Below are 25,533 nucleotides of genomic sequence, written 5' to 3'. Positions count from 1 at the left end.
ATGGCGGAAAAACATGACATATTGATTATAATAAATTTATATCAGAAAGTTACTACATAGTAAAAGAAGGCAACCAATTAAAACAAGTAAAAGCATAGCAGCAAGGTCAAAGAGTATCAGTTGAAAGATGAAAGTGAAGAAGATTTCAGCATAGAAATGCTACAAATATCAGCCATCTTAAAGGGCTCCAACTTAACTGAAATAGCCAGCAACACCACAATAAAAGGGACAACATGAAGCAGTTCAACATCTATCTCTATCTTCATGCAAGAAGCTATTTTTATTCCTTAGATTAAGTCTCAAGTTGTTTTTAGATATTTCATAAATATTTTTGTATATATACTTCATATTTCGAAGTATTGTGTGTGGATTCTTATACTTTCAATAGGATTTTATTCAAAGACTATAAAAGCTTTTGTATCACTGACTAGGATAGCATGTTGGATTGATGAATAAAGATTTGATATTTCAAGGGATTCATGTGTAGAGAAGAGTACAAATGAGTAATTTTCTTGTGTTGTTTTATCTCCCTTAAATTTGTTTCATAATCTTAAATGTTTTAGAAGTCTGAATGTTTAACTTGAATATTATTTCAGAATTTGCTTAGCTGCACTCTGTCTTACTGTTATACATTCTTAATGTTTTCTCTTAAACTATCTTAGCTAGGGAATTCTTAACTGCTCCTTAACTTCTGTAGTTTCTCCTGTGGTCTATAGTAAAGGATTCTTAATTTCCCTTTACTCATGATTCACTATTGTTCCCCCATCTTAGCCTCGGTTTGAGGATTCTTGATTGTCCTCTCACCCCTGTTAAGACTCATTTCACCATTTAGTCCAAGGATATGTACTTCACTCTGATATCTTTCCCCTTGAACATTCCTTTTAGTGATTTAACTCTAGCTTTGCTACCCCTTCTTTGAATCCATTGCCCAATGGCCTAAAGGCATCAACCTATCAGCCTGTTTTAAGGATTCCACCACCAAATCTTCATACAAATCAAAAACCCCCCTGAACTCAAGAACTACCCTAAAATCCCATAAAAACATAGCTAAATTATATAGATAGAGCCCTCTCTGAGCCATAGGTTGGCTAGAGCCTATGCTTACAATTTGGTTTGTGTTTACCTCAAAGCCTTCCCTTCTTCCAAAATGATGACATGGACTACATGATGATGTGGTAGTGTCAAGTCACTCTTTGCTACTAGTTACTTTCTATCTTCTTGACAGATAGAACATGATATTTTCTTTCTCCTCCTCATAACCTAAAGATAAGGAGTCTTTAATCTCATCTTGTTCTTTTGTCTTGTATTTTAATCTTGTGTTCCTTCGTCTTCTCACCAGAGGATCATCTGATTTCTTTATCTCCATAGGTGTCTCTTAGCATGGTCTCTAATAGGCCTCCAAATTAGACACAAATTAAGTCCCATCTAACCTTTCCTAGGAACATAAAGGCTATTTTAAATCTCTCCTTCTACAGATAATAATGTTTTTTTTTATCTTTAATATGCTCTTAGGAATGTTTAGAGATAATTGCATTTTTATGTGCCTAATATTATTTATTTTTGCGGAATATTGAGGGAATATGAAGTAAATATGAATGAGATAATATAGGGACTTTATCCATACTACAGGATGGACCAAGATTGGATAATAAATGAGCTGAATATATTGAAATTATTCACAGATTCTGGAGCTCCACTGATTGAGAAAATCTAGGAATATGTTCCCTGTTATTTAATGAAGATTCCTAGTGTTGGGAACTAGATCCAGTTTTTGAGGGATTTTGGAGGGGAAAGTTGTCTTCTTTCAAGTATAATTCTTCCTCATATATTTTTATAAGTAACAATTCAAACATTCCTCTAGGGGAGTGTATTTGTTAGTCTTCTTATGGAGAAAACTTATTATTTAGTAACTCCACTTTCATTTCTAGCAGAGATGTACTTGGATTGATTCAAATAATCAAGTTTGGTGCCATTTTTAGCTTCTAAAGCTTTGTTTCATTTATATGACTCTTATTTCACTTCGGATTTTCCATCCTAGGATCCTCAGAGCCCTCTTGCACAAGTTATTTAATTCCTTCAAATGTCTTTTTCACTTGCATCTCTTATTTCTACATCAACTATTCATGATTCTTTTGTTGTAGGTCATTTTTCGTTATATTACTGAAGTGATTTATTTCCTAGGTTATTTACAAAGTCAAAAATGATTCTTTCTTATAAAAACTTTGAAAATTCATATTATTTATTGAGCTACTTGGATTTGTTTACCAGTTCACGAATCTAGAATTTCTGGAAGTACCTTGTAGCAAAATAGTAGTATTTTTTGCTATTTTTTAGAACATTTTAGTGAGATTCATTTGAGTTGTTTCCACTTGTATTGGGCCATAAAATCATTCATTTTAACAAAAAAAAATACCCCATAGCATTTTCAATTGATTAGGTTAGAAATTGGGTAGGTTACCTCGCTCACTAGTTCTTGAATTTTGCTTTTTTAGAGTAGTAATTTTCTGCTATTTTTTAGCACATGTTAGGGATATTTTAGTCTGATTCTACTTGAAATAGAGTCCTATTCCATCCTAATTAATAAAAATAAATATTCCCACCTCATTTTAATTTGATTTACTTGTCCATTCGACAAGTTATCTCACTCCTATAGCAACTCCTAAAACGTAGCACATGTAAACTTGACCAAATTTGCTCCAAAATCTTGGTTTTTTCTTCTTAGGTTTGAATAACGACCCCTAGGATCTGAAACCATGATTAAGTAAGACCAAAAACCTCTTAATCCTTGCCTATTCTCCATTTCAATTCACCTCTGTAGTTATGATTAGTGTAAATATTCAAGACTTCAAGAGAATAATGATGATTTTCATGATTACTTTATGAAGCATCATATGAAATTTGTTGACAAGATATATTTTGAATATAGTGATAGAAGAATGATTTTATTTTGTTTTATACATCTTAAGCTATGGTTTCCATTTGTAGAAGTGCTATTTCTATTGCATAGACTAATCTTCCTTTTCACGTACCATTTACACTTTGCAAATAGGTTAATGTTTACATTTCTGCATATAGGATTAACATTTACATTCATGCAATGTAGAATAAACTATATTTTCTGCAAAAGTAAAAGGAATTTCCTCTTTACAAAGGTAATTAAGTTTCCTTTCTACAAATAGAGTAACATTTCCATTTCTACAATTATTTTATGCTTCAATTTCATGACATTCATTTCGTTGCATCAGATCAATGAAAGGACACATTGCATCTCGCACATATAGTGCTGACACCTCTTAAGTTTGTACGAACCATGGGTTAATAATTTAAGTTGGTAACCTCGAGATTTACAACATTCTTGTTGCAATACTAGGGTTCATCACTTTTTGGCATTGTTGCCGAGAAGGTGTCAAATCATGCATTATTTTCTTCCCTAGTAGATTCATTTCTTTTACTTTCTGAAAAAACATAAAAAATATCATTAGGCATCATTCATTTAAAAAATAGGGAATTGTGTTGCATTAGCATTTTCATTAGAAAAAAATCATAAAAACAAAAAAAAAATCTTCAATACCACGACCCCCACTTGATCATGCAGTGTAGTAACAACCACATCACCATCCACTTTTGAAGGTAGAAGAATAAGAGGTGGCAGAGAGGATAGAAGAAATAGATGGAGATGATGACAATGAAGAAGATCCTCTTGGATATCCTATTCAGGATAGTGATATTAGTGTTCATATGAAGAACATGCCTCCATCTTTCCTTCCCAACTTCCATGATATGAGGTTAGAGGATTCATAAACCTTTCTCTTTTAATTTTAAATCCTTTTTAGATCTTATGGTTATTTAATAAACACTCAAAAGTTGAGATTGTTTCCGACAACATTGAAGGGTAGATCTCTTAAATGGTTCATGAATTTAGGTACTAATTCAATAAGATCATGGGATGATATGCAAAATATATTTTTAGAAAAATATAAAGATCATGATCTTAAACAATAAATATTTAAAATGAATAATAAAGAAGATAAGAGACCTAAGGATCTAATAGATAGATTTATGTATAAAGTTAAGAGGACAAAATTACATAATTTAGGATCTGACATACTAAAAACCCTCTTACTTAGAAAATTTAGGGATGAGTGGATTGATCTCCTTGATCTCATGAGTAGAGGTGATGTATACCAATTATCGTTTCAATAAATTTGTGAAACATGCAAGTGCATCTCAAGATGAAGAGAAAGGGTAAGTAAATCAGTATCAAGATCGATAAGTCAAGATGAACTTCAAAATTTTCTTGATAACTTTAAAAAAATTCTTGGAAATCTAAGTGAAGAAGTAGAAATGTTAAGAATGAAGAATGAGCAAAAAGAGGATGTTGATATTTTTGTTATCCATGTATAATCACATGAGACTAAATATTTCCCATCATTACCAAGGTTGAAGGAATTTTACCAAGAGAACAATGGAGCAAGTCAATCAGCAAAGAAGCTATGTTATGTCACTCAAAGAAGACCATGGAAGCTTAGTCAACCTGATATAATGCAAGAACATAATTCACAATTTAAATGTTATGCACATCAATCTCAAAGTAATTGGAACACACCCTTTCCTTGGAAACCTTGGCCATCTCAACCCCAAAACCAATCTTGGCAACACGGTTGGAAAGAACCTTATGGGAGAAATCCATAATATCCTCAATATTTCACTCAATATACTCCATAACCAACTCCATGCTATCCCTACCATCCACCTCCACCTCCACCTCCACCATAACCCCAACCACATCCATCTCATAGATCCACTCCCACTCAACTACCTATACTACCATTTCCAAACCCAAACATTGAATTAACTCAACCCACTTACAATTCCAAGGTACAACACTTCTAAAAAAATCCTCTTGATACAAATGGTATTCATCATAGCTTTGGAAGAGTATTTCAAAAAAAAAAACTTCCTATTGTCATTTAAGAACAACTTCTAGAAGAAGAAGATCCATAAGAATCATGTCTCACATTTTATGGAGAGTAACCATTAGATCCTAAGATTAAAGAGATTCTACTATGCTTAGTATGAGAACCTTTATGTGTGCAAAGGACTAATCGGAAAAAAGTTGAATATTTGAAAGGCACGAAAAAAGAGGACATGAGGAATGTTCCATATGAGCGAGCCAACCAAGAGCATCGAACTATATGGAGGTTTGGTTCAAGAAAATCAACATGATGGAGCATCACACTCTTCTTCAACAATGCTTGATATCATCAAAGTCAAAACATTTAGTCACTAATATTTAGTTACATGTCAAAGCATATATTTTGAGCCTACACATGAGCTTATTTTTCATCTTATTATGCACATGGATCCATGTTGGGCATGGAATCCCCCCAAGGCATGTTTTGGGGCTTAAAGCCCAAGTTTTGACTGAATCTTGTTGTAAAATCTCCGCAAATTGCGGGCGCGAGGCGCGAAAGTATAATAGAGTCACAGGGTTATCCACCTTAGTTTTTTTAATGTAATGTCGGTTGGATAGACCTACCCATGGTCCACGGACCATGGGATTGTATAAATAGAGCAAGGCTCTAAGTGTAAATGATAACTGCTAACCAAGGAACTAATAGAAGAGAGAAGTCTAAGTGAGTGAGTCGAAGTGTAAAGTGTGTATGTGGGTCGTAGAGTAGGAGAAGGCTCTGCAGCTGAGTGAGCAGAGACCTAGTAGTTTGCAGCTGAGTGCGTAGACCCCTGTAGCTAAGTGTGCAGGGTAGGTCAAGTCTGTAACCATTGGAAGAATAAATAAAGAGAAGTTTTGTTATAATTATGTGTATCTTTTCCTAGTTTAGTGCATGATTGGATATAATTTGCAAGTATAATGTTTATTTACTGCGCGAACATGTATGACTTCCTTATATTGTTAACTCTAATTTAAGACATTTAAGTAGGAGAAGGTGCTTAACTAATACTAGAAGATAAACAAGATCTCGGGTAATAGTGCATAGTGTGGCACAACCCCTGGTTAGGGTTGTGCGAAGGTAGGGTATTAGGTTGTGAGGAACGGAAGGTGTGTGAAGCCACCTGCACACAAGGACAAGGAAAGGACCAGTCAAACGTCTCAGACATCTTAAGGGTGTGAAATCTGGTTCTATTACCATCCCATACTACTTCGGGTGAGACCTCAATCTGTGCTCCGTGAACTATTGTTGAAAAGGCCAGTAGTACAAGTATTTGCTTGGCTAATTAACTCTGAAACTGGGTCAGGCCCTAACAAGCCAACAAATGGTTCCGTTGCCAGGACCGAGATCTCCATAGAGATGTCTAATGTCGTATCACTAGAATCCAACAAAGAAAGGAATTGAAGAGTGGTTGGACAAAAAGATTCATGAGTTTGTGTCGGAGGAAAATAGGAATCCATGACTGTCAAAGGAAGAGTGGTTAGAGTGCTACTTGTATGTGGAGATCCATGAAATTTTCTTTGCATCCTTCCCTACTGAGTTGTACGAGTGGATCATGAAGCTAGCATATGGCCAAGGAAGGTGTAAACTCGACAAACATATTGTGTGGACTCCAGAATTGGTGTGCAGACTAGAAACATCAGAAAATAAGATCACACGCACTATCGATCACTGGCTTGATCAAATCATAGGAGGATTCCGTTGGAAATAATATTGAGAGGGGGGGGTGAATCAGTATTATCAAATTCTTTTCAATCTATCTTCCTTATTTATACTTTGAATAATTCTTCAAATATTGATCATTACTTTGTATTTCAGTATCATAAAATAATGAGCAGGAACAAGAAAAGCAAATAGTCACACAAAAGAACACCACATATAAGGTGGAAACCCAATGTGGGTGAAAACAACCTGCTGCAATATGTCTCTATCTTCTTTCAATTAGAAACTCCTTTTACAATGATTTTGTACTGGTGCAGTCCTTTACCAGTATGCAGGCTACAACCTGCAGAGAGCTACAACCCTCTCTCGTTCTCCAGCTTCTCCTGGAAGGGAGCTACAACCCCCTTAGCTCTTATACTAGCCAAGATACTAGTACGTAGGTGCTGGCCTACTGAAGGATACAACCTTCTCTTTCTTCCAGGGACCACGTTTCATAAATTTTCAGACTGGATCCGTGAACATCAATCAATCATCGAGTATATCTGCATCAAATAATCTCCTTTTCCCAATTAGCACTGAATCAAGTAAACACTTCTCTGACAGCTGTACCCAGAACACAGTAACAGTAACCACACACCAAATTCTGAACCCAGAATACTGCAGCAATAAATAGAGGTACCTAGATCATAATTTAAAGATATACTCTACTTCAACAACCTGAAACCTGCGTGCAGATCTATAAAGGATAATTCCTTCTTTCAAATATTCAGACACTAATTAACCCAGATTGTCAGATTTATATATCAAGCATGCACCTCATATAACAGATCAAAAGTGTTGATCGCACACACTTTCATGGTTTTTTCCTGATGATGGACCCCCTTTGGGGTTTGAAACGTTGGCAGAATGAACAAGAAACTGTGGATAATCCGGGTCATGAAGCTAAAAGATACTATTATTCAAGCATAAAGATTATGACCCATCAATAGAACTTATCCTTCTTTATGCGCTAAGGTTCCTCCTTCATTCAGATCCAGATCTGCACCATAATCCAATCACAAATATTTCAGATCTAGCACTTATTAGATATTCAGTTTATTCAATGATGCTTTGCCAAATGATATCCTTCCTCTTTTATAGTCTTAGGCCTTCCACAATACCACGGTCCAAAACCATAGGATCAAAAAAATGTTGGACTAATACCATGAACCAACCATGAAAGTGTGTGCGATCAACACTTTTGGATGCAATACCATGAGCCAAAACCATAGGATCAAAAACTATAGGACTAATACCATGAACCAACCATGAAAGTGCGTGAGATCAACACTTTTGGATGCAATACCACGGACCAAAACCATAGGATCAAAAACTGTCAGACTAATACCATGAGCCAACCATGAAAGTGCGTGAACTTTTCTCTACATGAAACAAACTTTTCTCTGCATAAAAGTGCGTGAACGTTTCTCTACATGAAATAAACTTTTCTCCGCATAAAAGTGTGTGAACTTTTATCTACATGAAATAAACTTTTTTCTGCATATAAGTGTGTGAATTTTTCTCTTCATGAAAGGGACTTTTCTCTGCATGAAAGTGCGTGAACTTTTTTCTACATGAAATAAACTTTTCTTTGCATAAAAGTGCGTGAACTTTTCTCTACATGAAATAAACTTTTCTCTGCATATAAGTGCGTGAACTTTTCTCTACATGAAAGAAACTTTTATCTTCATGAGAGAAACTTTTATCTTCATGAAAGTGCGTGAAATTTGCTGCACTATAATTTATCATCTGAGATGAGTGGGTTGCCATCAAGTACAACATATGTATCATAATGCCAACAATCTCCCCCTTTGGACTTGATGGCAACAACAACCAATCACTCTCCCCCTTTGACATCAAGGGCAAAGGGTTATGCTCCCCCTAAGAACATGCTCCCCTTGACTATAAACCAGATCTGCAGAGAAGAACCATAATCCATCAAACACCATAAATGACCATGAAAGAGATAGAGACGTATTGCAGCAATATTCAGACCAGCATCCATGATCTCCTTCTGTACTTCCTCCATAATTCCAACAATGCATGATATGCTCCCCCTGAACCTGTTCCATTAGATCTTTGACCAATCTGCAACCCATCACATGTACACATATACTTCAGATGAACCTTGCGTACAACCAACAATCAGAAGAGATTCAACAACAAGATGATGCATCAACAACCCCCAGCTTTTGCCTGAGTTATTCAAAGGTCTCCCTAGGCAATGGTTTGGTGAGTATATCAGCAACCAGTTCCTTAGAAGGAACATACTCCAACTTGACCTTTTGTTCAAGCACTTGTTCCCGGAGAAAGTGATACTTGATTGGTATGTGCTTGGTTTTTGAATGCATGACTGGGTTCTTTGAAATGCTGATTGCACTTGTATTATCACATAAGATGGAGATGGGTGGTGTACAAGTGATTTGAAAATCCTGCAAGGTCTGCATCATCCAAAGGAGTTGAGTGCAGCAAGATGCAACAGCAACATATTCTGCTTCAACTGTAGACAAGGCAATCAAACTCTGTTTCTTGCTGAACCAAGATACTAATCTGGAACCCATAAAGAATGCACCACCACTTGTGCTCTTCCTGTCATCCACGCCTCTGGCCCAATCTGCATCAGTATAAGCATGAAGTGTGAGATCTGTATCTCTAGGATACCATAAGCCATAATTTTGAGTCCCTTGAAGATATTTGAAGATTCTCTTTACTGCCTGAAGATGACTTTCCTTTGGATTTGCCTGAAATCTTCCAACTATTCCCACTGCATGCATGATGTCTGGTCAGGTACCTGTCAAATAAAGTAGACTTCCAATCATAGATTTGTAGGTTGGTTGATGTACTGCTCCTGATTCATCATTTGCACTCAGGCTACATCCTGTGACCATGGGTGTACATACTGGTTTTGCATCTTCCATGCCATATTTCTTAAAAATCTGCTTGAGATACTTGGTTTGAGACAAGATCCCTCCTTCCTTTTTTTGGATTTGCAGGCCAAGAAAATATGTCAATTCTCCAAGCAAGGACATTTTGAATTCTTTCTGCATCACCAAGGAAAAGCTTTGACTCATAGATTCTTCATTGCTGCCAAAGATAATGTCATCTACATACACAACAAGTATTAGCAATTTGTCATTTTCAATTTTTATATAAAGATTGCTATTTGCTGATCCTTTTGAAAAACCTTGTTGATGAATATATTTGTCCAAACGATAGTACCAAGCCCTTGGAGCTTGTTTAAGGCCATAGAGAGCCTTTTCCAGTCTGCATACAATATTTGGATCATTTCCAAGAATGAAACCATCTGGCTGCTCAATGTATACTTCTTCTTCTAAGTCTCCATTTAGAAAGGCTGATTTCACGTCCATTTGAAATAATTTGAACTTTTGAAAGCTTGAGAGAGCAAGGAACATTCGGATGGCCTCAAGTCTTGCAACAGGAGCAAAAGTTTCCTCAAAATCTATTCCTTCTTGCTGCACATACCCTTTACAAACAAGTCTTGCCTTGTTTCTAATTACTTCCCCATTTTCATTCAACTTATTTTTGAAGAACCATTTTGTCCCTATAACATTCTTACCCTTTGGTCTAGGAACCAACTCCCAAGTGTTGTTCTTTTCGATCTGCTCAAGTTCTTCATCCATTGCCTTGACCCAACATTCATCTTTGCATGCCTCTTTAATATTTTGTGGTTCAGTGGAGGAGAGTAATGCCAAATAGCTTGAAGCTTCTGCAATTGTTCTTCTTGTTTGTACACCTGCTTCTTTCTGCCCCAAAATCTGAGATTCTGGATGATTCTTCTGAACGTACCGGGATGGAGTCTTCTCTTCTATCCTTATCTCTTCCTCTAGTGCTTCTTGAGGTTATTCTTCTTCATCATTCTGTCTTTGAGGGTAGTCTTCATCTTCTTCGATATTTTCATGATTTACTTGCCTAGGAATGTATCCCTTTTCATAAACCACTACATCATTGCTGTCAACAATTCTTCCAAGTCTTTTATTGTAGCACTTATATGCTTTGTTGTGTGGAGAATAACCAAGAAGAATGCCTTCATCTACTCTAGGTTCAAGTTTGCCAAGTTGCTCATCAGTATTCTTAATATATCATTTTCTCCCAAAGATTTTGAAGTGCTTTATCGAAGGAGTCTCACCATACCAGAACTCATGAGGAGTTTGAGTGCTGTTCACTCGGACATTTTTTTTGTTGAGAATAACAACCGCAGCATATGCGGCTTCACCCTAGAAAGTTGCAGGAGTTCCAGACTCATCCAGCATAGCACGAGCCATTTGTTGGACTGTTCTGTTCATCCTTTCCACCACTCCATTTTGCTGAGGAGTTCTAGCTGTAGAGAATTCTCTTCTTATCCCATGTTCTTCACAGAAATCGAAAAATTCATTTGAGGTAAACTCCCCACCTCTGTCAAACCTGAGGCACTTAATTTTGTAACCTGATTCATTTTCAACCAAGGCTTTGAAGGATTTGAATTTCTCGAATGCTTCGTCTTTGTGCTTCATAAGTCCTAACCAAACAAACCTCGAGAAATCGTCAATGAATAATATCAAGTATTCTTCTCCTCGAGGTGTACTTTTCCTAAATGGACCACATACATTTGTATGGACTAGCTCAAGAGGCATGCTAGCTGATCCTTCCTTCTCTGGAAAGTTAGTTCTGGTTTGCTTTCCAAACTAACATGATTTGCATATGGTGTTGTCTGGAATTTTGATATCTGGAAGACCACGAACTGCCTGATATTTGCATGCTTTCCTTATTTGTGAAAAACTTAGATGCCCCAACCTCCGGTGCCATAACCAGTGTTCATCATCCTTGATCAAATAGCATTGTTGTTGTCCTTCTTCAAATATGTATAGATTATTTGGAGTTCTTCTACCTTTGATCACTGTTTCACCTGTATCAAGATCATGAACACGACATCCGTTTGATCTAAATATCACCTCGGTTCCTTGATCACACATATGGTTGACACTTAGAAGATTATGCTTCAATCCATCAACATACAAAACATTTCCAGCTTTGACCTTTTCTTTTAACTGAGCAGTGCCTTTTCCTTTTATAACTGCAAGAGTATCATTTCCAAAAGAGACTTTCTTTCCCTTTTCTAAAGCAAAATATGATTCAAGTTTTTCTTTATCACCTGTCAAATGTTTCGAACATCGACTATCAATGTACCATAGATTTTCTTGTCCTTCTGCATAAAATGCTATCCCACATCTTTCTGTTTGTGGTTCCTTTAGTCTCCATGTTCTGGTGCTTGAGACTTGTTCCTTTGTCTGCTGAAACCTGCTCCTACATTCAGAATCTTCATGACCAAAGTTATTGCAAATAGAACATTCAACTTCATTTTCAAGAGCCGAAAAGTTGTTATAGGTCCTTTTTGTAATCCCGATCATACTTCTTTGTTTTTGATCTTCTCTAGTCATGATTGTTTTATATGCAACACATTGAGCTGCTTTGTGACCAAAGTTATGGCAAGAGAAACATTGCACATTGAAGAAACTTCTGCGATTATCAAATCTACCAGCCAAATGATTGTAATTTCTATTGTCATCCATTCTTGAAGCAAATTGAGAAGATTTTACCTGTGGCTGGTTGTAGCTTTTGTTCATCCTTAATACAGATTGCCCCTGGTTTACCTGATAGTATTTGTTCTTTCTTGATGTAATTCGTCCTTGCTTTACCTGGTGATCTCCATTGTGCTTTTCCTCATTCCTTCTTGCTACATCAAGATAACTCTTTGAGGTGGATGCTTGATATGTTTCTCCATTATACCCCAGACCTGTCTTGTTTAGCGGAAAACGCTGTACATTGACGATCTCATCCAGAGTTTCAGATCCTTTGACAACTTAAGATTAATAGCCTTTGTTTTCTCAATTTCTTTTCTAAGGCCAACAATTTCACCTTCTAACTTTTCAAGATATTTTTCTTTTTCATCAATTTGAAATTGTAGAGTATCAATGATCATATTCTTTTCTTCTATACATGTCTTAAGTCTAGAAATCTCTTCATAAAAACTATCCACATCTATAGCATCCATGTAATCATCATCTTCAAATGCCATTAAAAGTTTATAGTCATTACCTCGTTCATCTTCATCACTATTTGATAGACCATCATTGTCTTCATGAGTGTAGTAGCTTTTCTTATTTGCATTCTGTTTCTTGTTCCATCTGGCAGGTTCCTTTCCTTTGTCAATCTTATCCTTATGAGGACATTTGGCAGCATAATGACCTACTCTTCCACAAGAAAAGCATTTAAAAGGTAGCTTACCTCTGAACCTTCCAGTACCCCGTTGAATATTTCTGACAAAATTTGATTCTTCTTCTTCTTCTGGAACATGACTTGATTCATAGTAGTCTCCTTTGCCTGAATCCTTAAAAGCAACTTCTCTCCTGTCTGATGGACCTCCTTTTCTCATTTCATAAGCAGTTAGAATTCCGTGTAGGTGAGACATAGTAAGAGTTCGTAGATTTTCCTTTTCTTCTATTGCAGACACTTTAGATTCAAACTTGGGGGACAATGATCTTAGGACTTTTTCAACCACAACAGCCTCGTTTGTTTCTTCACCCAAGTTTTTCATACAATTAACAATCTCATCTACCCGAAGGAAATAGTTAGCCACACTTTCATCATTATACATTCTGAGATTCTCATACTGAATCCTGAGGGTTTGAAGTTTTGCACGTTTTACCTGTTCATCTCCTTCGTAGCTCAAAACAATATTGTCCCATATTTCTTTTGCGGATTTATATTGCATAACCTTCACGAATTTAGATTGAGATAGAAATACTAGAAGAGTATTAACCGCCTTTGCATTTGTTTCATATTTCTTCTTCTCAGATGAATCTGTAGGAGTAGCTGATGGAAAAGTATACCCTGTTTCTATAATGTCCCATACTTTTGTACCCAAAGATTGAAGATAGGCAGTAACTCTTACCTTCCAATATACGAAGTTTGTTCCATCAAAAATCGGTGGCCTGATTGATGCTTCCCTCTCGTAGTTGCTCATGATGTTAGATCTTCCTTCAAGCAATCAAGCTTCTTCAGAAGGACCTGCTCTGATACCAATTGTTGGAAATAATACTGAGAGGGGGGGGGGTGAATCAGTATTATCAAATTATTTTCAATCTATATTCCTTATTTATACTTTGAATAATTCTTCAAATATTGATCATTACTTTGTATGTCAGTATCATAAAATAATGAGCAGGAATAAGAAAAGCAAATAGTCACACAAAAGAACACCAGATATAAGGTGGAAACCCAATGTGGGTGAAAACCACCTGCTGCAATATGCCTCTATCTTATTTCAATTAGAAACTCCTTTTACAATGATTTTGTACTGGTGCAGTCCTTTACCAGTACGCAGGCTACAACCTGCAGAGAGCTACAACCCTCTCTCGTTCTCCAGCTTCTCCTGGATGGGAGCTACAACCCCCTTAGCTCTTGTACTAGCTAAGATACTAGTACGTAGGTGCTGGCCTACTGAAGGCTACAACCTTCTCTTTCTTCCAGGGACCACGTTTCATAAATTTTCAAACTGGATCCATGAACATCAATCAATCATCAAGTATATCTGCATCAAACAATCTCCTTTTCCCAATTAGCACTGAATCAAGTAAACACTTCTCTAACAGCTGTACCCAGAACACAGTAACATTAACCACACACCAAATTCTAAACCCAGAATACTGCAGCAATAGACAAAGGTAGCTAGATCATAATTTAATGATATACGCTACTTCAACAACCTGAAACCTGCGTGCAGATCTATAAAGGATAATTCCTTCTTTCAAATATTTAGACTCTAATTAACCCAGATTGTCAGATTTATAGATCAAGCATGCGCCTCATATAACAGATCAAAATCATGCAAAGATACTATTATTCAAGCATAAAGATTATGACCCATCAATAGAACTTATCCTTCTTTATGAACTAAGGTTCCTCCTTCATTCAGATCCAGATCTACACCATAACCCAATCACAAATATTTTAGATCTAGCACTTATTAGATATTCAGTTTATTCAATGATGCTTTGCCAAATGATCTCCTTCCTCTTTTATAGTCTTAGGCCTTCCACAATACCACGGTACAGAACCATAGGATCAAAAACTATTGGACTAATACCATGAACCAACCATGAAAGTGTGTGAGATCAACACTTTTGGATGCAATACCATAAGCCAAAACAATAGGATCAAAAACTATAGGACTAATACCATGAACCAACCATGAAAGTGCATGAGATCAACACTTTTGGATGCAATACCACGGACCAAAACCATAGGATCAAAAACTGTCGGACTAATACCATGAGCCAACCATGAAAGTGCGTGAACTTTTCTCTACATGAAATAAACTTTTATCTGCATAAAAGTGCGTGAATTTTTCTCTACATGAAATAAACTTTTCTCTGCATAAAAGTGTGTGAACTTTTCTCTACATGAAATAAACTTTTTTCTGCATATAAGTGCGTGAAATTTTCTCTTCATGAAAGGGAATTTTCTCTGCATGAAAGTGCGTGAACTTTTCTCTACATGAAATAAACTTTTCTCTGCATAAAAGTGCGTGAACGTTTCTCTACATGAAATAAACTTTTCTCTGCATAAAAGTGCGTGAACTTTTCTCTACATGAAATAAACTTTTCTCTGCATATAAGTGCGTGAACTTTTCTCTACATGAAAGAAACTTTTATCTTCATGAAAGAAACTTTTATCTTCATGAAAGTGCGTGAACTTTGTTGCACTATAATTTATCATCTGAGATGAGTGGGTTTCCATCAAGTACAACATATGTATCATAATGCCAACAGATTCATCACCGAATTCGCAGTAGATACTTCAGTCAACTATAGCGATGTAGAATGACACTTCCTCAATGGACCGCGAGGTAAGTAAATTAAATCTTTGAACACTTATATTAAAATGCTACTGTGTGAAAAGTAGGTTATGTGAATAAATTTATGTTTGGGGCTACGCGGAGTGGGAGAATCTATAGAAATGAAGGTAGCACCGAACTAGAAACTAGCCCATTGATTTCACCTCCATGGGGAGGCGAATAATAGCTCGCGAAGGTTTCACCAAGAAGTGCGATCAATCTGATAAGGCAGAGAATTCCGTGCATACCACCCCCACCCACACCACCACCGATTTCATTGCCTTCACCCCTAACCGCCACCGTGAAGCAGTATGGTCAGTGCAATAAAGCTACCAGTGTTCAAGGGAGTAGGGAATGAAGATACGAACCAATTTGGTTAATGATGAAAGCTGTATGGGAAGCACACAGTGTCATGAACAATAATATAAAGAAGGCAACATTGGTCAGCACTCTGCAGGATCGTGCGCTAACCTGGTACATTAAGCATTCCAATGACAATCTGAATGCAGGGATAGCGAATATCCAAGCTATGCTAAACAAAGAATTTAGTAGGCCAAAATTGAAGGCACATTCGATCAATGGATTCAAGGAAATCACAATGCTATCGGGAAAAACCCCGTGGGAGTTCAATCAAAGACTAAAGTGCACAATTCGTGAAGCGAACATGACATTAACATATGGGAAACACGTGAATGGTTTGTATCATCATTAACATCGCATTTATGGAACACGCTATTGCAATAAAGTATAACTAATCAGGTTGAGGCTTTGGAGGTCGCGATGAGATTTCACGAGACTCCGATACAAGTTCCTAACCTGGGAGTTCAACAGATTCATGCGTAGTTGAAAAACTTGTGCTTAGAGATGCAGAGTTTGAAACAAGATAGGACAGCTAACCTAGAAGTGTATGATGAGGTATGGTGTGTAAAATGCAAGGGCCAGGGGCACGACAAGTACCACTACCCGGTGTTCACGAATTACCTTCCGGGAGGAGGGCCAATGCCACTAAGACTGGAGGCACAAGCAAGAACAAGTACGGTGCATAAGTTATGGTGCGTGATTTATTAGATAGTAGGAAAGAAAGCTACATATAACTATCATCTATTACAGAAGTATACGCTGAATTCCCAGTAGTTGTTCGGTAATTTCTGCAAGTTAGTCGTACATGATGAGCCCACCTATAGAAGTTATGAACTGATGATAGATCGAACTCCTACCTATAGAGTTTAGGCCGAAACATGGGTCCTTGATCAAAACACAGGAATGGTCCGCACCGGATTTCAAGGGCGCGAATGAGGTCGAGGTGGAGGGGGACTAGGAAGAGGTCGCGGACAGTTAATATGTTACAATTGCAGAGGGCCAGGACATTATGCCCATGATTTTATGAATCCAACATGACCATCATGATTGTATTATACATTGTTTGATCATGAGACAGAGGACTGTCCAACACTGATAGCAAGGTTGCATGAAAAAGGATCACTCCAACCTCCCTTGACTCAGAACCTGAAATGATGAGGTTTGGGCCGCGCGAGGAAGACCCTAATGTAAATATGGTGCTCTGGGGTGGTATTATGATAGGGGATGACAAAGGAAAGTAGCTTGAAGAAAGTACCTGGGTTCGCAAGGCCCCAACGAAGGGGCTAGAATTTGATTTGGAGCATGCTAAGGAAAACTTCATTGAAGCTAAGAGGAGCTTCGCTGATGCCTCCACTTCTGGAAGTAAAGACAGAATAGAGCCAGAAACGGGCCCATTGATGCTCACTATGTTCTTGGAGACATGCATGAAGTTGCTACGCGCCAACAAGGTTGTAAAGAGGCTGCAAGAACTCATAACTAGATGTGTTGGGACTATGCAAGGAGAATCGTGTGTAGTCAAGAAGCACGGGAAGCACACGACGCGAACAGGAAGGGAGATGAGATTGACCGCGTAGATTGGGGAATATGAGATGGACCAAGTGATTCTGGATCTAGGATCAGATGTGAACGTTCTGCCAAAGTAGAAATGGGAGCGCATGGGCAAGCATGCATTGCAATGGTCTCCTATCCAACTGCGAATGGCAAACTAGAAAAGGATCCTACCTATGGGAAGATTGTAGGGAATCACAGTAGATATCGAAGGAGAAAGCGCACTAGTAGATTTCAAAGTGATAGATATTTTTGATGACAACAATCCCTACCCCGTGTTATTGGGAATAGATTGGGCCACTGACATGAATGGAGTGATAAATTGAAAGAAGCACAAGATGATTTTTGAGAAAAACTCTCTGCGTGTAGTGGTACCTTTAGACCCTATAGAAGGATCATGCTACATAGATCCAGTGTGTGAATATAGCAACAATGACAATATGGACCGCATCTACAAGATAACCACGCGGGAGCAAGATTGGGTAAATCCAACTGTGGATGGCCGACTTTCTTGGGAGCGCGAGAGCTCCTGCACATCATATTTTGACGAGGAGATAGAATGATGGCAGAACCAGTTACACGAGGTAACCACGCTCAACTGTAACATGATGACAAGGTCGCTGCATTGTATGGCAATAGAGGTAAGAGATCTTCCTACATATGATGGGTTGAGCGAGGTGGATAACTTCCTGAAAAAAAATTGAAAGAGAAGTACCGAAACAATAGCGTTTTGATGCTCTAAAATGGGTACTATGAGCTATGCCCGCAAGATGATGGGGGACACACCAAAGAAGTTTTGAGAACTGGTGTGAGTGCATAAGGATAATGCTTATGCAATTTGGTAAGCCTTAAATGTGATTGAAAGACAAAATTTTCAAATGAACCGGCCTGCGCACCCACCTATCCAGGCGGATACAGGAATATGGTGTGAAACCTATACGAATGCACACTATCCTCGCAGTAGGGGACATGATCAGTAAGCAGGTGCAGGTAAGGTAATGGTATGAACAACCCCTCCAGATGGGACCACGATGTATGGAAAGACCAAGTGCGTAGTAGAATATCCATGCAGAAGCTTTTAACAAAGTACGTGAAGCGTTGAACAAGGTCCACAATGTGAAGCAGACTGATTGGGACTTGCACATACCAGCAGTTCTCTAGGCTTATAGGATCACGTGCAAAAACCTGACTGCGTAGGCACTGCCAAGGCTAGATTATGAAGAAACCAAAGGAAGCCCTATAGTACTTGGAGAGCTTAGACCATGCATGATAGCATCGATAGATAGGACAGTTCATGGAACTTTGGAAGCAGAAATCCAACAGGGAAATCTCAGACTCCAAGAACTTGAATAAGAAAGGATACAATTAAGGAAGAAAAGCACTTTGGTGGACACGGAAATCAAGAAGCTGGAGGATGAGATAAAGGAAGATTTTCTTGGGAAAAAACTAGGGTGACAAGGTAGGATGCGTATGATCACGATGATAGGTTTAAGGCCTATCGCCACGAATTGATTAGTCTGATGCCTTGGCTTGGACCAAAAATTGCTAAGCATATTGACCAGGGTAGCGTGTTGCAGATGGTAAAATGCATGATGTCGACCGTAACAATAAAATGTGGGTATTCTCTAGGAAACATGATGAATGACAGGATGAAACTTATACGGGTGGTGCAACCACCTGATTAGCCAAAGGAAGAATAGTCTTAGTGCCCCAGGCAGTTGAAAGGGAGCGTGTCACTATAAATTATTCTCTCGGGAACTATGCGATGTTGGATCTGCGCGCAGAAGCAAAGAGTCACAAGGTTCACGACCGTCCATAGGGGGTTGTGTTGCCGCACAGATTGGACAGAAAGTGACCATTGAAGTCACTATTCATGATGGGATGCTCGACTTGAGACCAAATGAAGCAGGCAGTAGGCATTTAAGATGCAATTTATGGGCAAGACTTGGGAAAATCTACCGCCAAGGGAGCATTAATGAACTGGATTTGGGGGGAACAGTCGAATTCAAATTCAAAAAGCGCTATAAATTAGAAAGGGTTTCCCAGTGAACAACACTTGGTCATTTGCAAATTGAGCTATTGAGTAGAGCCCTGATTGTTGTGTATTGAGCATTGATTGAGCCCCTGAGTTCGCGAGTGCTAGACTTTTGGACAGATATGATGGTAACAACTAAGGATGTTATGGAGATAACATAAATGACTGCCGAGGAGGACGCGTAGGCCCTGACTGTGGAGGATGCTCCAGAAGGTGCAAGGATTGTGGTAGAAATATCAAAATCACCACACACGCCAAGACCCAAGAAGGATAAACAAGTTATGGTTCCCATACGTGTGTCCCCACGGAACCCGCTGCGCACCAAACCGTCAATAGAGGAGAAGAGGAAAGTTGTCACCATAGAGACCAATGAGGAAGAGGAAGACCTAGAGGACCTAATCATCACAGAAGACGAGGATGAAGGCATGGAGGAGGAAACTCAGCCTGTGCACCCCATGACAAAGTTACCCACCTATGTCCCACCACGAAAAGGGAAGGCTAAAGGGCCCAAGAACTTGGAAGAGACCGAGAGTTCGCTCCAGATCCCACTCATCCCAGACAACATTAATTTTTAGGGCATGCACCTGGGACAAGTGCCGAGCCTAAAATTCAAAGATTGGGACCTCGCTCACCATGAGATGTTCCCTCACCTTGAGACCGGGCACCTCATGAAGCCTAAGCAGAACACCGTGGCGGGGGTTACAAAATTATAGCTGCAAAAGTGGTTGCACGGAGTGGAAAAGGATGGGCTATTGAACCTGCTCTAGGTGCCACATTTCCACCACACCCTAATAACCATTTTCATCATCAAGCAGCTGCTCTACCTGGTGCATGATGGGTGTTTGTGGTTGGAGGAGCCCATCCCGATCACGGTAGACTTGATTCACCACATCTCCCAACTCCCATGCAAAGGAGAGTATCCCACGGACATCTCGGACGGGAAGAGCAGTGACTTGGCCATCGCGAAGGCTATGAAGAAAAAATACAAGCTGGCGAAGAAGAAAAGTGGCTACGCCATATCCAGCACTAGTGACAAAGTAGTGAAAGTGGGAACCCAAATACTAGCTGGTAAGGTTATGCGCAACTGTCGCGCAGACAAAGTACCCGCACCGGTGGTCGCACTGGCTAAGCAGTGCGTGGAGGGGGTCTAGTTTAACTGGTCCAAGTTCCTCTGCAATATGATTTTAGAGAATTGTCACGAAGCTCAGGAACAGGGCAAAATGTTCCACTATGCATGACTTCTGCTATCCATAGTGCTCGTGGAAGGGGAATTACTAGAGCATAGTCAATTCCCCATAATTGACAGGGACCTGCCATAGGCCACGAAGTATGCTTCACTCTAGGCCACAAATAATGCCAAGAGGATCCGCGACAGTAAAATATTATGGGTGCTCATGGAGATGAACCTCAGAATGGGGATCAACCACAAGCCACAGTTGTCACCCACTGTCTACAATAGCCTACAGATTTTTGCAGAATTCAAAGCAGACATCCACAACATTTACATCAAAGCACGCAACGACCCAACCAAACAGTGGATAAAGCTACCCTCCGTAGCCATAGATGACATCGTTTTTAACGTACTGGAGGCATGGCTACTGTAGTGGCATGCCCCAGACATCACGAAGATAGAGAAGTCGACAACACAAAGAAAGAAAGACGAGGCCAAGCTGCACATCGCACAGTTCGCTGAGAAACGAAGGAAGGAAGCAGCAAAAACAGAAGTATGGGAAACGCAGAATGCTACATAGACAACACTTGAGCAGGAACAGGCTACAACAGCAGCAGCAGCAGTGCATGAGGCAGCCACGCAAGGGGCGCAAGGGCCAACTGTCGTCTTCACATCAGCAGGAAGCAAAGGAAGAAGAGGAAGGCACGGACCCATGAATCGTGTCAACACAATTAAAGCATCAACACCCATCTAAGTGAGTATGGTCACGTAGAAAGGTCAAGGCATCAAAGTTGTCGATTGACCCGATCACCCTAACCAAGGGTGATTTGCACAACATCGGTGAGACAGTGCATGATGTCACCTGAGGCCCTCCAAAATTTCATGCATGAGAACCAGATTGTGTTGGGGGCCCTCAGAGCGTAGTTGTAGGAATTGTAGGTACACCCTCCTTAGGCTGGTACCCTTTCAACAAGCCTCGGAGTCGGAACAATGACAACAAAACAGATGCTGCGCGTGCGGATGATGAATACCATAGTGCTACCAGAAGGGGAACTAGTGACAACAAATGAGGCCGACAGACCTACGTTTAGCACACTAAAGGGTCTTAGTATCAACATAGTTGCACTCCCACGAGAGACCTTATATGTTTTACAGGATGGGATAATTGCAGAGCTACGAGCTAGGGAGAGTCGTGCACTGCAAGTCCTTAGAGAGCATAAAATCAATATGGAACAATTGAGCTTGCAGCGCATTAAAGTGGTGTCATTGAATGAACATCTCATACAAGTAATAGACGACACTTGCCAAAGTGTCTCGGTGTTGGCCAGCCCAACAGACATGCCAGCAGAGGCACAGATCCACAGGCTAACAATAGGGTATGCGAGGCGAGGGAAGAAATGACAAAGGTACAGCTAGAGGTGAACCTTCATATCATCGAGCTGCGGTAAAAGGCGCAGCCATCCACCCCCCTGGAAGTCACAGAATAGCGTGCTAGCGCTATCACAACGGGACTTGATGAAATTGGTAGTGCAGTGCGAGACTGCACCGACATGCTGGAAGAATCATTTGAGGTCCTCACAAATCTGCAGGAGGACCCCAACATCTAGCGCTTAGAGATAGAGGTGCGAGAACTCCAACAACAGTATGATAGCATCAAAGGAACTGCACAGACAGTGGTCCTCACTCAGAGGCTGTGCAGATGCAACATGCTAAAGCACTGAAAGAACAGGTGGATGGGGCATGACAGAAGGAAGTAGTCCTAAAGGCGTGCATTCAGCATTGGATCGATGAGGCCTTCACCATCACAGCAGAAATTGAAGGCAAGCTCACACAAATGTATGGGATGCATGCATTAATGCAGAGAAGCACTTCCGACACAGAGGTCTCGGAATGTATGCAGCAGATCCAGCAAGGAGCAACTCAGTGTGTTGCTGACCTTGCCGTAGTTTGAGAACAGTTGGAGGGACTCTACGTAAATATCTCCACACCAATAGAGTGACTCGAGGGTGAGTCATGATGTTTTTTTTGGGGACCTATTTGGCATGGAATCCCCCAAAGACATGTTTTGGGGCTTAAATCCCAAGTTTTGACTGAATCTTGTTGTAAAATTTTCGTGAATTGCGAGTGCGGGACACGAAAGTGTAATAGAGTCACAAGGTTGTCCACCCTAGTTTTTGTAATCTAATGTTAGCTGGATAGACCTACCCATGGTCTGCAAACCATGGGATTGTATAAATAGAGTGAGGCTATAAGTATAAACGATAACCAATAACCAATGAACTAATAGACGAGAGAAGTTTAAGTGATTGAGTCGAAGTGTAAAGTGTGTCTATGTGTCATAGAGTAGGAGAAGGCTCTGCAGCTGAGTGCATGAAGGCCTAGTAGTTCGACGCTGAGTGCGCAAACCCCTGTAGCTGAGTGCACAAGGTAGTTCGAGTATGTAACTATTGGAAGAATAAATAAAGAGAAGTTTTGGTATAATTCTGTGTATCTTTTCCTGCTTTGATTCATTATTGGATATAATTTGCAAATATACATTTTATTTACTTCGCGAACCTATATTACTGCTTTATATTGTTAAGTATAACTTAAGACATTTAAGTATGTGAAGGTGCTTAATTAATACTGGAAGATAAATAAGATCTTGGGTAATAGCGTAGAGCTCAGAACAACCCCTGGTTAGGGCTGCGCGAAGGGAGGGTATGAGGCCATGAGGAATGGAAGGTGCATGAAGCCACCTGCATGTAGGGACAAACAAAGGACCAGTCGAACCTCTCAGACATCTCAAGGGTGCAGAAACCTGGTTCTAGCACCCTCCCATACTACTTTGGGTGAGACCTTAGTTCGTTCTCTGCAGACTATTGCTAAAAGGGCCAGTAGTACAGGGATTTGTTTGGCTAATTAACTCTGAACCTGGGTCAGGCCCCAACAAGCCAGCAATCCATATGAATTATTCCTGCACTTGAAAGAGATTTTGTATTTTAAAGTAGAGTAGGATAGAAAAAATAAATAAAAAATGGAAGAAGATAGAAGAAAAGGGAAATGAATAAAATTTCAAGTGAAAACCTCTTTTGAGGCACCTGTGATTGGATCACTGATTGAAAACCTTCTTGAGGCACCTGAGGTTGGCTCACTGATTGAAAACTGCTTTGAGGTGATTAGTGGGTTGGAAATTAAAAAAAGGAAAAGAAGGAAAAGATCTTAAGTGAAAACCTCCTTTGAGGCACCTAGGCAGACCTACTAGTTGAAAAATTCATTGAGGTACGAGTAGGCCAAGGAAAAAGAGAAAAAAATGAAAAATGAAAACGATTTTTTTTGCTTCATGTATCTCTCTCTGCTGAATGAATATCCTCTCCAACCTTTGCAAGCAACAAGAACAATTTAGCACCAGAAGAAAAAGTTGATAAAAAACCTAGTCAAACAAAGTCAAACTTGGGCTTTCTCCTCCTCTGCCGAGATGCTCCAATATGACCAAGGCCATGTCAATCCATTTCCAACATCCACCCATCATTTCCAAGCCTTTTTCATGCATTTCCCGTGTTGTCCTAAAATGCTACATGAAGTTTTTGTTTTGCTACAGGAGTCCAAAATACACAGAGAATATTTTTTTACCATATCTCAAAAACCATGCATACATTGGCTACATTGTTTCATGTGGAGATGTATATGGATGGTGGTAACATTCTCAATCAATTTCAACAAATTCTAGTGCACACTTTTCAAGAAATTGGCCTCCATCACCTATTTTTTTTATTTTTATCGAGGGTCGTGCATCCATTGGCTAATATGTTTAATGGGGAGGTGCATCACAATTATGGAAACATGCTCAAAAAAATTCAAGTCAATCAAACCTACCATTTGAGAGATATGGATAAAACAATCATGCTACAGGAGCGTGATCGACATAGAGAGAGGGGTTAGATCCTATGTTTTCTTTGGAGAAATGAAGAAATAATTCTACCACAGCTCCATCATCCATCCTCCACACCATTTAGTAACTTTTCTATTCAAAAATTTATCTATGTCCATGAAAAATACCCATTTTCACCGTTTCTTTCATTACTTTCACCACCACCAAAGTTTTTGTTCCTTGTTCATAGATTGATAAAGAATTATTAGTGTTTTCAAAAGCATTATCTGAATTATATTGTTGTCATAGAAGGGTTTGTGTGACTGCTACAAGAAGAAATAAAATCCTATAGCATTCTAAAATTACCTTACAAGACCAAAATTGAGAGCATCAGCATGAAGAAAAATCATCATGAAGGCATTGGAGAGTCATTTACTCAATTTTGGGCGGCCATAGGACCTCTACAAAGCTACTATAGGATCACTATTCATCTCCGACAATAACCTTTGATAGATGGTGGCACCTATATTTTGATCACATGAATCATGGAACTTCAATAAAAAATGAGAATCTTCCATCCAATGAAAAACAATTGATGAAAGTGACATTTTGTACCTCAAAGACAATTCCAAGAACTTCACCAATGTTCAAACAGCCTCATGCAAACATCAACAAGTCAATCATCAACTACAACCCTAACATCATGAGCATCTCAGCAACAACATTTTAGCCAGGGATGTGAAGCAACAACATCAATAAAAAAAAAAAAAAAAAAAAAAAAACTTAGAAGACCTCCAAATTCAAGGTTATCAACAATATGACCTCTGGGAGATTATCACACATAACTTTAAGATAATTAGTAGTAGCTTCAGAACCACCAAAGGTAACTTCAACAGTCATATCAATAGCCTCAATATCACCTGCAAAAACACATCAAGGGTAAGGCTCAAGTATGCAATCCTTTAAACCTTTCCTACGAACTTATTTTATCTTGAAAAACATTGCAAGTGTATGAAGGATTTTTTT

Source organism: Pinus tabuliformis, chromosome 2_2, assembly GCF_031772625.1.
Source record: "Pinus tabuliformis cultivar Carrire ecotype Pingquan chromosome 2_2, CPIR1, whole genome shotgun sequence".
Lineage (NCBI taxonomy): Eukaryota > Viridiplantae > Streptophyta > Pinopsida > Pinales > Pinaceae > Pinus > Pinus tabuliformis.
This window is presented reverse-complemented; position numbering follows the sequence as displayed.